At 44.5% G+C, this 11,696-nt stretch overlaps 1 long non-coding RNA gene across 1 annotated transcript; it reads left to right on the top strand.

Annotated features, from left to right (window-relative positions):
* The first annotated feature begins 290 nt into the window (after positions 1–290).
* Positions 291–6,919, top strand: LOC146789865 (uncharacterized). The gene is made up of 3 exons (XR_014970172.1): positions 291–764; positions 3,677–3,745; positions 3,827–6,919. It is a non-coding gene; the product is annotated as an uncharacterized LOC146789865 (long non-coding RNA).
* The last annotated feature ends 4,777 nt before the right edge of the window (positions 6,920–11,696 follow it).

Below are 11,696 nucleotides of genomic sequence, written 5' to 3'. Positions count from 1 at the left end.
AGAATCTCTCATTTTCAGTGGTATCCCTGCTCAGTGGATTTCTGCTTGGAATTGACACAGAAGAGTGATCCCCAAGCAGTGATCCACCCACTACTATACTCTGCAAATTTGTCGTTGGTTTGTCCTCCGGTGGGGGCCAAGTTCAGAGGAGGCCGGAGACTGACACCGGGAGCTGAGGAGCGTAGGACTACACTCCCCAACGTCCCCTGCGGCACACAGTGCAGCCGCCAATGTCCCTCTTTCACCAGGAGGCGCCTACATAATCTTACAGGGGCTCCCACAGCACGGGAAGCCCGTTTGACGTTTGTTTGCCCTCCGTTGGGGGCCAAGTTCAGAGGAGGCCGGAGACTGTCACCGGGAGTGCAAGATTACACTCCCCAGCGTCCCCTGGGGCACATAGCACAGCCGCCGTCATCCCCCTTGCGCCAGGAGGCGCCTACATAATCTTACCGAGGCTCCCGCAGCACGGGAAGGTCGTTTGTCGTTTGTTTGCGTCCGGTGGGGGCCAAGTTCAGAGGAAGCCGGAGACTGTCACTGGGAGCCGGAGAGTGCAGGACTACGCTCCCCAGCGACCCCTGCGGCACACAGCGCAGCCGCCAACGTTCCTATTGGGCCAGGAGGCACCTACATAATCTTCCAGGGGCTCCTGCAGTGCGGGACGCACGCGTGGCCGGGCAAAGCCCGGGCCCATCTGCACCCGTCCGCGGCAGAACGAGGCTGGGCAGTGCCACCCCTCGTGGCCCTCCAGGAACATCTATTCATCGGTAAGGAGACTTTGTTATTTGATATCTTTTTATATTTCTCCCATTGAACATTTTACTGCTGATTATGGGCAAGAGGAAATTACCGCCCCATGTGGGGAAAATGTCCATGAAGAGTGCGCCAATCACTAAGTACCTGAAAAACGCTGTGGGTCTGATCAACAGCGAAATTGTGCATGTTGAGGAGCAATTAGCAGCCACTAAAACTGCACAAGACGCTGTTTTAAAAGAGTCCACATCAGAGGGTGGGCCTGATACTTCAGTACTTATGAGTAATGAGAGAGTTAAGGTCGCCGAGAAAGAACCACAACTTATTGCTGGTGCTGATGCGGACACTGTACCAAACTTGGCTAATCCATGCCTCCTCACAATTCCTCTGGAAATCTCAACCCTATCAAACGATACTGACCAGCTATCACCGCCAGCAAAAAAAGCGAAACAACTCTGCTTAAAGGATAATACCCCTGTGGAGAATCAGGCAATAAAGGCAAAAACAAAAGCAAAGCAAAAAAAAGGAGGAAGAATTGCAGGGGTGAAAAAGGGGGACAGAAATCCAACAAATTACGCACAAAAACACAAGATCTTGAAACTTTATTTAAAAAACTACATGGCAAATTAGATAACATTGAGCGTTGCCTAATGTCAGAAATCAAACTGGTTCAAAAGGATGTGACATTTTTAACAGATTTGGTTTCTGAACTTTTGCCCCCTAAAAGCCAGAATAAGATCATTAACATTCATATCCAGGGGAAAGACCAAAAGAAGGAGTAGGTAATTCCATCAGTGTTGGTGAAATTAAACAAAGAGACATTCTTCCTGCACCATCTTTAAGGGACTGTCCGACCATCCGGTCTACACATGTTTAAAGGACACATAAAGAAGATTTGGCCCCTTCGCTGAAACCTGTAAAAGCAAGTATGGAGCTCAAAATGAATAGTATCACACAACCTGATAATATTGAAGAGCCTTTACATCTCCCTCCCCAGGCAACCCCGCAGGTTATCGTTCTGAATAACGTTCCAAAATTAACAGAAAACCAGAGTGAATCATACCAGACATTAAAAAACCAAGTGGATCACTGGATTTCGGTTAAGTCTAATTTTGGTATAAATATGTTACATCAGAATATTATAATGCTAAGGAGAGTAAACTGGGTGGGTAGCCTGAGAAAACAATGTCAGGGCGATTGTGTTGTTATGAATTTTCGCAGCAGAGAATTGGTAGGCAGTTTGGTGGAAGTTCTTTCTAATAGCCCTACCAAGTCTGGTACCTATTCCTAACAGTCTACCTGTTTAGCAAGTATGCACCTTTGAGAAGATGCAGCAAAATTGATTGACAGCGACTGGATGCGGCAGTGCCACTAGGTAGGAACATGGAGGATATTCCAACCTGTAAGCAGATCGATGCTGACTCAAGTGTACAAGTTCAGAAGGGGGTTCCGGGAGAGTCACAGATTAGTGATAGGGATCATATTACTAATTGTAACCTGTTGGAAGCCGGACCTTGCAGACGACAAGATGAGTTTTTCCATATTATGTCATGGAACGTAGCAGGGATAAAAAATAAGATTAATGATGAGGAATGACTAAAAACGATAGAGGGGTGTGCTTTAATTTTATTACAGGAAACTTGGTATACTGAGCCCTTCTTCATTAATGGTTTCCAAATTGTTTGTACTAATGCTAGCCTCTCTAGAATGGGGAGAGCAAAAGGAGGCTTAGCGGTTTTAATTGCGGTAACCTCGCCGCTAATAATAAGTAAAGTTAATACTACTTCACAGTTTTATCAATACTTACATTTCTATTCGGAGGGAAAACAGTCTATCATTGTAATACATTTTTATAATAACATTTCTGATAAAACAAGAAGTAGGATCATTAATCTATTGGAAGAAGGCCTGGATCTTTTTTTGGAGGGAGTGGGAGGAGATTATGTATTAATTTGGGCGGGTGAAAAATGTGATATTAAAGTGGGAGAACCATGTGGTTATTGCGACCATTTTGGAGAGCGAATCCCCCATTTCCCACATGATCCTTATGGGGAAGCCATTAATAATGCCGTTCACAAATATAACTTTGTCAGGATTCGGCCGTAGCGGCGCCTACATTGCGTACCTCCGTACTACAACTCCCATGATGCTTGAAATGGGAGGTGGTATTTAGCCAACGTAGCGCATGAAACGATTGTGTAATTTTGTAATCGACGTGCCTCTCTCGCTGGGCCGAGTGAGAGAGTTTCCACGGCGGGAGGGAGCAGCTCAGTGATCTTGCTTCGTGGTCCTGACTGAGGATAGTGGAGATTGGAGGAACCGTAAGTAATCCGCTGGGGAGATCGCGGAGAGGTCCGTGAACCTGTCAGTTCTTTGAGGAACATTTAATTAGCAGCCCCACTGCTTTGGAGCTTCTAACGTTTCACAGAGCGGAATGCAGTGGTGAAGTGAACCACGCATTTCCGTGTCTGGAGTGATTGTTGGCATTTGCTAGAGCTGCTCATGAGGTTACCGCGCTCTTGTGGGTAGGAAACCATAGCGGAACGCAGTGGTGAAGTAACCACACGTTTCCGTGTATGGAGAGACACTTTGGAAATTAGGACTGGAGTTACTACTTGCCAGAGCAGACTGCGGTGGTGTTTGACCACGCTTACCGTGTCTGAGGGGAAGCAAGAGATGGTTTATTTTCTGTTTTACACTGGATTCAGTTGGTACTTTGGGAAAAGGGTAGAGGAATGTCAATTGAACTTAATGCACAACAGGGACAGCGTTGTTAGGGATTCTTGTTCTTGCATTCTGGGACTTGCATTACTTTCTTGTGTTATATACAAAATCAATGATATGTATGGGGTATGCACGGTGATAAATGCTCTGATGACCTGCGGTGCCACCGGGTGTACTAATTCCTGTGAGTTCTCTGTTTTAGGTACCATGTATAGCCAGAGCGAGGCCCCAGTGATTGTAAGGAACAAAGGAGCTGCTGTCTGCTAGCAAGGTATAGAAAGGGCTTAGTGAGACTTTATGAGAGTAGTCTTTTTTCTCGCACTGTTTATATCTTTGCCTTTTATTGTTACAGGTTCCTTTTTCCCACGCTGTTCCTTCCCTTTCCCTTCCCTCGCCTGATTGCTCGAACACCCTGTGTTACAAGTGGGGTGTTGGTGGTATTAGGAGGTGGACCATTACTTGCTGCATCTGGATTCTGCGGAGCGTATCCTGACAAACTTAGCAGTTTTGGAACCTACCATCTCCGTTGGAGAGACAACTACACAAACATATGTAGGGGCTAGGTCATCTTCGAACATTGATCATTTTATCGTATCTGTTAACTGTAGGGATCTGGTGGAAAAACTTTCAATTTCTATGAGTCTCCTTAGCCACCATCACCCGCTAATTATTTCCCTGAGGCTTATACTGACACGCCAGAAAAGGGGCAAGGCAGTGGATATGGACATTGGGACTCAGGGTAATAATGGAATTTCCATAAGGTGGTCAGGCGTAAATCCCACTATCTTTATGGAAAACCTTAAAGGGAAAAAACATAGAGACTTAGACATATTTTTGGATAGTTCCTCTATAAATTCAGCAACTATAACTGCATTTTGCAATATTACTACTGAAATTGCAGGTGACCTTACTTCTAAGAGGAAAAAGAATGCTCATGATTTCAACCCCAGATGGTTTAACCAGGAATGTTCAAGGTTAAATGGGGAATTAAAAACAGCCTTGAAACTAAAACCAAGAGATAGTGCCAAGATTAACATTTTGAGGTAATCTTATAAAAATACTCTATAAGAAAGGAAAATGGAGATCCGCGAGGAGGCCTGGTAAAATTAATACAGGCTGCTGGGATGCGAGATGCAGTCCTATTCTGGAAAACAATTGATCATCCCTTTTATAAAGAGAATAATGCAGTGAAAATCGATATCGTTGTTCCTCCGGAGGATTGGATATTGCATTCTGAGAGTATTTTTAACCCTGATGCAGTTAAAGTAACTAAGTGTAACAATGGCAATTATATACTAGTGGAGCCTGTAAAATCATCCCCAATACCACCAGAGGAAATTAAATCCGCCTTACAAAAACATGCTAATGGCACAGCCGCCAGACCGGATGGGGTACCCATCGATGTTTATAAAAGTAATACTGATGTTTGGATCCCAATCTTATCAAATGTTCTTAATGCTACTCTAGGGGGCGTGCTGTCTGCATCCTGGGCTTAAAGTGTCATTGTACCAATTTTTAAAAAAGGGGACGAGGGAAGGCTAATTGCTGCCATCCCATATCCCTTCTTGACTCCACCTCCAAACTGATGGGGAGAATTATGCTGGGGAGGTTAGTAAACTGGGCCACTGAGAATAACATTTTAACAGAGGCCCAGTATGGTTTCAGAAGGGGTATTGGGATGGTGGAACAATGTGTAAATATGGAGTTATTGATAGGGAAATATACCTTAGCTAAGGAAGGGGTTTTACATCTTTGTTTTGTTGACCTCACTAGCGCTTTCGATCTCGTTAATCACGCTAAATTGTGGCAGACATTAAAAGAGCTAGGTGTCCCTATTGATATAATTACATATCTATCTCAGATTTATACTTTTTGAACCTTTAGAGTCCGGTTTGGTACAATGGGGGAATGTACCCCGGACTTCAGGGTAATGCGTGGAATCCGACAAGGTTGTGTTTTAGCGACCCTTTTATCCTCCCTATATATTAATAATGTAGATCCTTTTTTACAAAATCAATCTGCAGATGCCCCAAAAGTTGGAGTACGCCCCACCCCAGTACTTTTATATGCAGACTACGCTGTCCTGCTATCAAGGACAGCCTGCAACGCCTAATAGAAAACTTTGCCCTCTAAATGTCCGAAAAAGATTTTGAGTTAAATCTAAAAAAAACTTTTGTTATGACATGCGGGAGCAATAGGCTGAAGGATAGACATCATGTGGGATGGGCAGCTATAAACAGAGTTTCAACTTTTTCATATTTTGGATTGATTTTTAAAATAGGAATGGTACCTGGAACACACACATAGAATCTTGCAACTTGAAATTTTTAAGAATTATTGAGGGTATTTTTAGATTTTCTGCAAAAAATAGGAAATAAATCCATACGGGAAATTTTTGCCTTGCATCGGAGTAAGTGTGTCACAGGAGTCTGTTATGGGGCTGCTATATGGGGGAGAGCTAACACTGCCTCCTTACAAATTCAAGAAAATAAATGGCAGTCCCTAGTACAACAGCGAATTATATAGTGCACAAAGAACTATCTGTACCATGTTTAAGTGACTCAATAAACATAGCAGCTCTTACTTTTTAGCAAGGGATTTGGGCCAAAGAATAGACTAAATTTACAAAGGATTTAATTATGGACTGCCTGGCCCTCGACCATAGCAGAAAAATCCCCCGGCTAGAGCATATTCATACCATCTTAACCTGTTGTAAGATAGACTTTGATAGAAAGAAACCTGTACATATCCAGGATCATAGTAAAAGTGACCTGAAATTAAGGTATATAAACGTTAGGGAATGTGTAAATGAGGCGGAAACTAGTCAAAAACACAGTGTTATTTCTTACTGCGAATGCCCACTAGTGATGGGAACACAAACATATCTAACTCTGGTAAGAAATACCCAACACAGATTTTACATTACGAGGCTCAAGTTTGGCATACTTCACTATATAATAGCATTCCCTAGAACGGAAAAATGGCATTTCAAACTCCCTAACTGCCCGTGTGCTGGAAAGTCCCCCCAATCTATGCTGCATTTTATACTTTTTTGTAGCTTTTACAGGGATATTCGTAAATCAGATTTGAAACCCCTATTTCTATCTAATATGCTTTTCTCCTATAAACAAGCTTTTAACATTGTATGTAGTCTGAAAAATTAGAAAATTACAAATGCTGTTCAACTGGCAATCAGGAGAAGAAAGGCGTATTCACATTTGGATGCACTGTTATATGAAAAGCCAGATGATTGCATGTAGTTACACTATATATATTTCTCAGTTGTACTTACAATAGCACTTCACGTATCTCCATGGTGCAGGTTATTCTGCGTACATTGCATTGTGTCTCATATAAATGTGTACTGTATTTTGATGTATTGTGTGATTATGAAATATGCTGTGTTTTTATTATATTTGATGGACTTAAAAATGTGTTTTTTAAATTTTGATTTTATATACTGTTTTTTTTTTTTATTTCCAAATTCTTTATTGATTTTACATAGAGCATACAAAGAGACAGTAACAGGGTTATCATAACTAGCTTGAGTTGTTAGAAGGCAAGGTTTTACATTTATAATGAACCGTGAGGGAAAAGCATTTTTGGTTGGTCAATAAGGCCGCTCCCTGTATACTGTGGAGAAGAGAGATTAGAGAAAAGAGAAGGACAGAGATAGAAGCAGAAAAGGGAAGCAGAAAAAAGAGCGCGACGAGTAGTCTGGCTGTATTGATCAGTTCTGATATACTGAGGGTTAGTTGGCAAAAGTGCAGTTACAGCTTGGTGGGTCTGCATGCTGTACCCAAAGATGGGGATAGAGGACACCCCTGTCTAGTGCCCTGGTGTAATGTGAAGGACTCCGAGAGAGAGCCGTTACCCACTATCCGCGCAGTTGGGTTCCTATATAGGGCCATCACCATTTGTATGTACCCCTCCCCTTGGTCATAGGCTTGCATACATTGCTCCAAAATTGGCCATGATATTCTGTCAAGGCCTTTTCGGCATGTAGGGTGATGGTGACCACCAGTTCAGGTGTGATGGCAGCATGTTCTAAGATATGGCACAGAATACTGGTGTTGTAATTAGACATGCGTGTTCGCAGAAAACCCACCTGGGAGTTGCCTATTAACCTCGGTAAGATAATACTAAGTCTGACCGCTAGTATCTTTGCATATATATTGCAGTCCACGTTAATCAATGATATGGGTCTATAGTTCTTCGGTAAGAGTTGGTCTTTCCCCTCCTTCAGGATTACTAGGATGTTGGCTTCCGACATAGTGTGGGGCGTGATCCCCTGAGAAGCTGTGTGGTTAAATACTCTTTTCATTGTCGGTTTAAGCTGATCTAAGAAGGTTTTATAGAAGGAGGCTGTAAATCCGTCTGGTCCCAGGGCTTTGTTACTCCTTAGGATCTTTACCGCCATTTCAATCTCTGTGTTGTTGATCTCTTGATCTAATCTGTTCTTATCCTCCCTATTTAGTTGTGGTAAATTGAGTCTACCCAGATATTCCGTGCATTTCTCTAGACCAAAGGTCTGGGCAGTTTTGTACAGGTCCTGATAGAAATTTTTAAATGTCCTAAGGATGTCTTTATGTTTGGTGTGGGTATTATTGTTAGCGTCCTTAATGGACGCGATGGCGTACTGATTTCCCTTGTGTTAAGATATGAGGCAAGAAGTTTGCCCGCTTTGTTTGCTTCACATAGGTTTAATGCTTTGTATTTATTAATCCACACCCTACCCTTTCACTTAAGAGCTTATTATATTCGTTATTTTTCCGTGTTAGTGTCGTGAGGGTTTTGCCATCATGTAATGACGAAGCGCCAGACAGTTCTAATGTCTTAATCTCCTGCTCAATCTGTTTTAGGGTAAGATTTGTTTTCTTGTTGAGTTTTGTCTTAATTTCTATTATTATGCCCCTAATTGTGGCCATCTGAGCGTCCCAAAGTGTGTTGGTGTTAGGTTCGGGGTGTCATTGTGATTGAGGTAGTCTATTATTGCTTCCTCAATTCTTTTTTTATCTGCGGGGTCAGAGAGAACCTCATTATTGAAACGCCAACCCTTGGGGACAGCATCGATATGGCAGCTCACTAGTTTTAGGGTGATGCATGAATGGTCAGACACTACTCTGGGGGCTATCTCCGAGTGCTAGATTAACTGGTTGTGGGAACCTAAGATGAGGATGTAGTCTATCCTGGTATATGAGCTGTGAGGGTTAGAGTAAAAGGTGTTGTCTCTCGTGTCAGGGTGTTGGAGCCGCCAAGCGTCTTTAAGATTATACTTAGAGCAGATGTTCTGGAGTACTGCGTGTGAGTTTGTAGGGTGGTATTGGCAGGTGGATTGTCTGTCTATTATGTAGTCTAGTGGAATGTTAAAGTCCCCTGCCACCACCATGAGGTCATTTTGGGGGAGCCTTTCCAGAGTGTTGTGATCCACTGACCAAAAGGCCGGAACGTCGGTGTTCGGACCGTATATGTTAGCCACGTAGATTAGTTCTTCTCCCCTACTCAGATGTGTGACCAGGAGCCTGCCTTTGTTATCCTGTGTCTGTGCTGTTAGTGAGATGTTGGCTTTTTTTGTGATTATTGTAATAACCTCTCTTTTCTTTTTAACTGCCAGGGAGCAGGCCACCTGTGAGATCCATTTGCCTTTAATGAGTTTGGTATCCTTCAAGGACAGTTTTGTCTCCTGGAGTAGGATGATGTCTGCTTTAATTTTGGCTAAGTAGTCCAAAATGTTCCTGCGCTTAACTGGGTGGTTAAGGCCCTTGACGTTTAGGGAGACTATGTTGAGGTCAGCTGCTAGGGTTGGTGTGTTGTTATTGTGTGTCATCAGGTGACATGTTGTATGGCTTACGTGACACTAGCATGTGAGTTGGGCCAGTATTCCCTACAAGCAGCGGTCCGTGGAGGGAGTTCCGTGGGGCTGAAAGGCGGGGCGGGGGAGGGGCAAGGTGGGGGGTACTAAACATCGGAATATGGATAATTGGAGGTAAGTAAACAATTAAATAAATAAAACGAATTTCGTAGAGCGCGCTGCACCGCATTTTGTGATGCAGGGCGCGCTACGAAATTTGTTTTATTTATTTAATTGTTTACTTACCTCCAATTATCCATGTTCTGGTGTTTAGTACCCCCACCTTGCCCCTCCCCCACCCCGCCTTTCCACCCCACGGAACTCCCTCCACGGACCGCTGCTGTTCCCTACTGAGACCCCAGCCATAAAGTCGACAGTGGGTGTCTGTTGGACTTCTACTTTTGAAAGGTGACATTGCACGAGCCTAGTATATATATACATTCTAAACCACGTTCTTGCCAGCTCTTGTGCACTATAGCTCCACAAGTGATTATTTCTCTTGTCACGAAGGGAAACTGTTATAGGAAACAAGGAAGTGAAGAAAAGGAAAGAAAGTAGAGTATAGAAAAATCAGATAGAGATGATGCCCCCCTCCCCACTCCCTCCCCTCCCTGAAAACCTTGCATGTAGGAGGTGCGACAACAGGATCGTCATTCCATCTCCCAAGAAGATCTACTTGGTGGGGTTGGTGCGCGTGGATGTCTGTGGTGTGTACACCTATAGGCACCCCCCCAGTCATTGTACACAGAGGTGATACGGAGTTTGTCGAAAGATACGGATTAAGATTCTTTGCAGAGTGTCCGCCGGCGTCTTCGGTGCTCGCAGCCTGTTAGGAGTGCGAGTCTGAGATAGGTAATGAGGTAGATATGGTTGGAGATGCTCCTTGTTAGATGCATGTTAAGAAGCTTAGGCCAGACCACAAGGTGCATGTGACTATCAACCAGTGACCATGTCGGGGGAAGATCTCCTTTTGTTTGACGTAGATTGTGCAGCTTCCATTTCTTGAGGTGTTGGCCCATCCAGGAATGATGCGAGCTCCTTAGGGTCGTCGAAAAAGTTTTGCCTGCTGCCGTTGCTTATCCTGAATCTGGCGGGTCCTGCAAAAGAGAACTGCATGTTCCTGCCCCTGAGTTTCTCCCTTAAGGCGAGAAATCCTTTCCTGGTATCGACCGTGGGTTTTGAGTAACCCTGCGTGAGTATGATTTTATTTCCGTTCCATATAATCTGGTGATTTTTCTGAGCATAGTTGAGATTCTGTGTGTTGGTATCTTGGCGGCTTGCAAATGATAGGTCGGGCTGTTTGTCTCGCGGAGCTCTTAAAGGTGGGTATTCTGTGTGCCCATTCCAGCTCAAAAGGGCAGTCGAGCCTTACGTTGGTGATCTTAGGGATCCAGTCTTCCAGGAAGGACAGGCAATAGTCAGACTGGTCCTCCGAGCCTTCTGGAATCCCCAGAATTCGTATGTTTCCCTGCCGGCTTCAGTCTTCCAATTCTGCTGTTTGTTTTTGTAGTGTAGCCGTTAGTTTTGACAGCGCCTCCACCTCCTTATTTGACGTGGAGGAGATGTCCTCTATATCGCTGATCCTCTACTCGGCCATCATTAGTCTGGTGTTCACTGTGTTCAGGTCTGCCCTGACGGCTGCTATCTCCAATTGGATGGCATTGTTGGTTTGTTTTTTACTTTTTGCTAGATCGTGGATATCCACCAGCTTTTTCAGTAACTTAACAGCTGGGTAGGGTAGCTGGCTTGTTCGCCATCTTTGACTGGCACTGGCGGCTCCTTGACCCTCCCCGTCCCAGAGACTGCTGTGCTATGTCCTTCGCGGGTTTGTGTAAGGTTCCGTTGGTGGGAGCCGCGTATAGAGTGTCCCAGCAGCCGCCATTTTGGGGTCAGGCAATCGGCCTGAGATGGTCGATCTCGAGTGCTTACTTGTGCGGTACGCTTGGAGTCTCCGGCCCGGTCTGCGCTGATGTGTCCGTGGGAGATGGCTTGGAGGGAGGCTGATTTGTTGGAAGCTTGTGGCGTTGCAGCGTTTAACACAGCTCCTATTTATTTAGCGCTCCCATCTGGCCAGCGCCATTTTGTTTTGAGTTCCCCGGAGCCCCTTTCAGTTTCACTTCCACCCGCTTTTCCAGCGGATAATGTGTCGCTTCTCTTCTTTGCTCTGGGTGTTCGGGCGCCCCCATCCGCAGCAGAGTCACTCTTTCTTGCATCCTATTATATGTCGTCGTGTCCCCTTGGCTTGCTTTTCCTTACGGGGCACGACTGGTGGAGGGAGCTGTATCGCTGTATTGCAGGCGTCACACTTTTCAAAGCCCCCCCCTCAGTGCTGCATTGCACGGGACCCCCCATCTGGGTTGAGCGCCGCTTA

This window comes from Triturus cristatus, chromosome 10 (genome assembly GCF_964204655.1).
Source record: "Triturus cristatus chromosome 10, aTriCri1.1, whole genome shotgun sequence".
Lineage (NCBI taxonomy): Eukaryota > Metazoa > Chordata > Amphibia > Caudata > Salamandridae > Triturus > Triturus cristatus.
The sequence above is the reverse complement of the archived record's forward strand: the minus strand, read 5'-3'. Positions and strand labels throughout refer to the sequence as shown.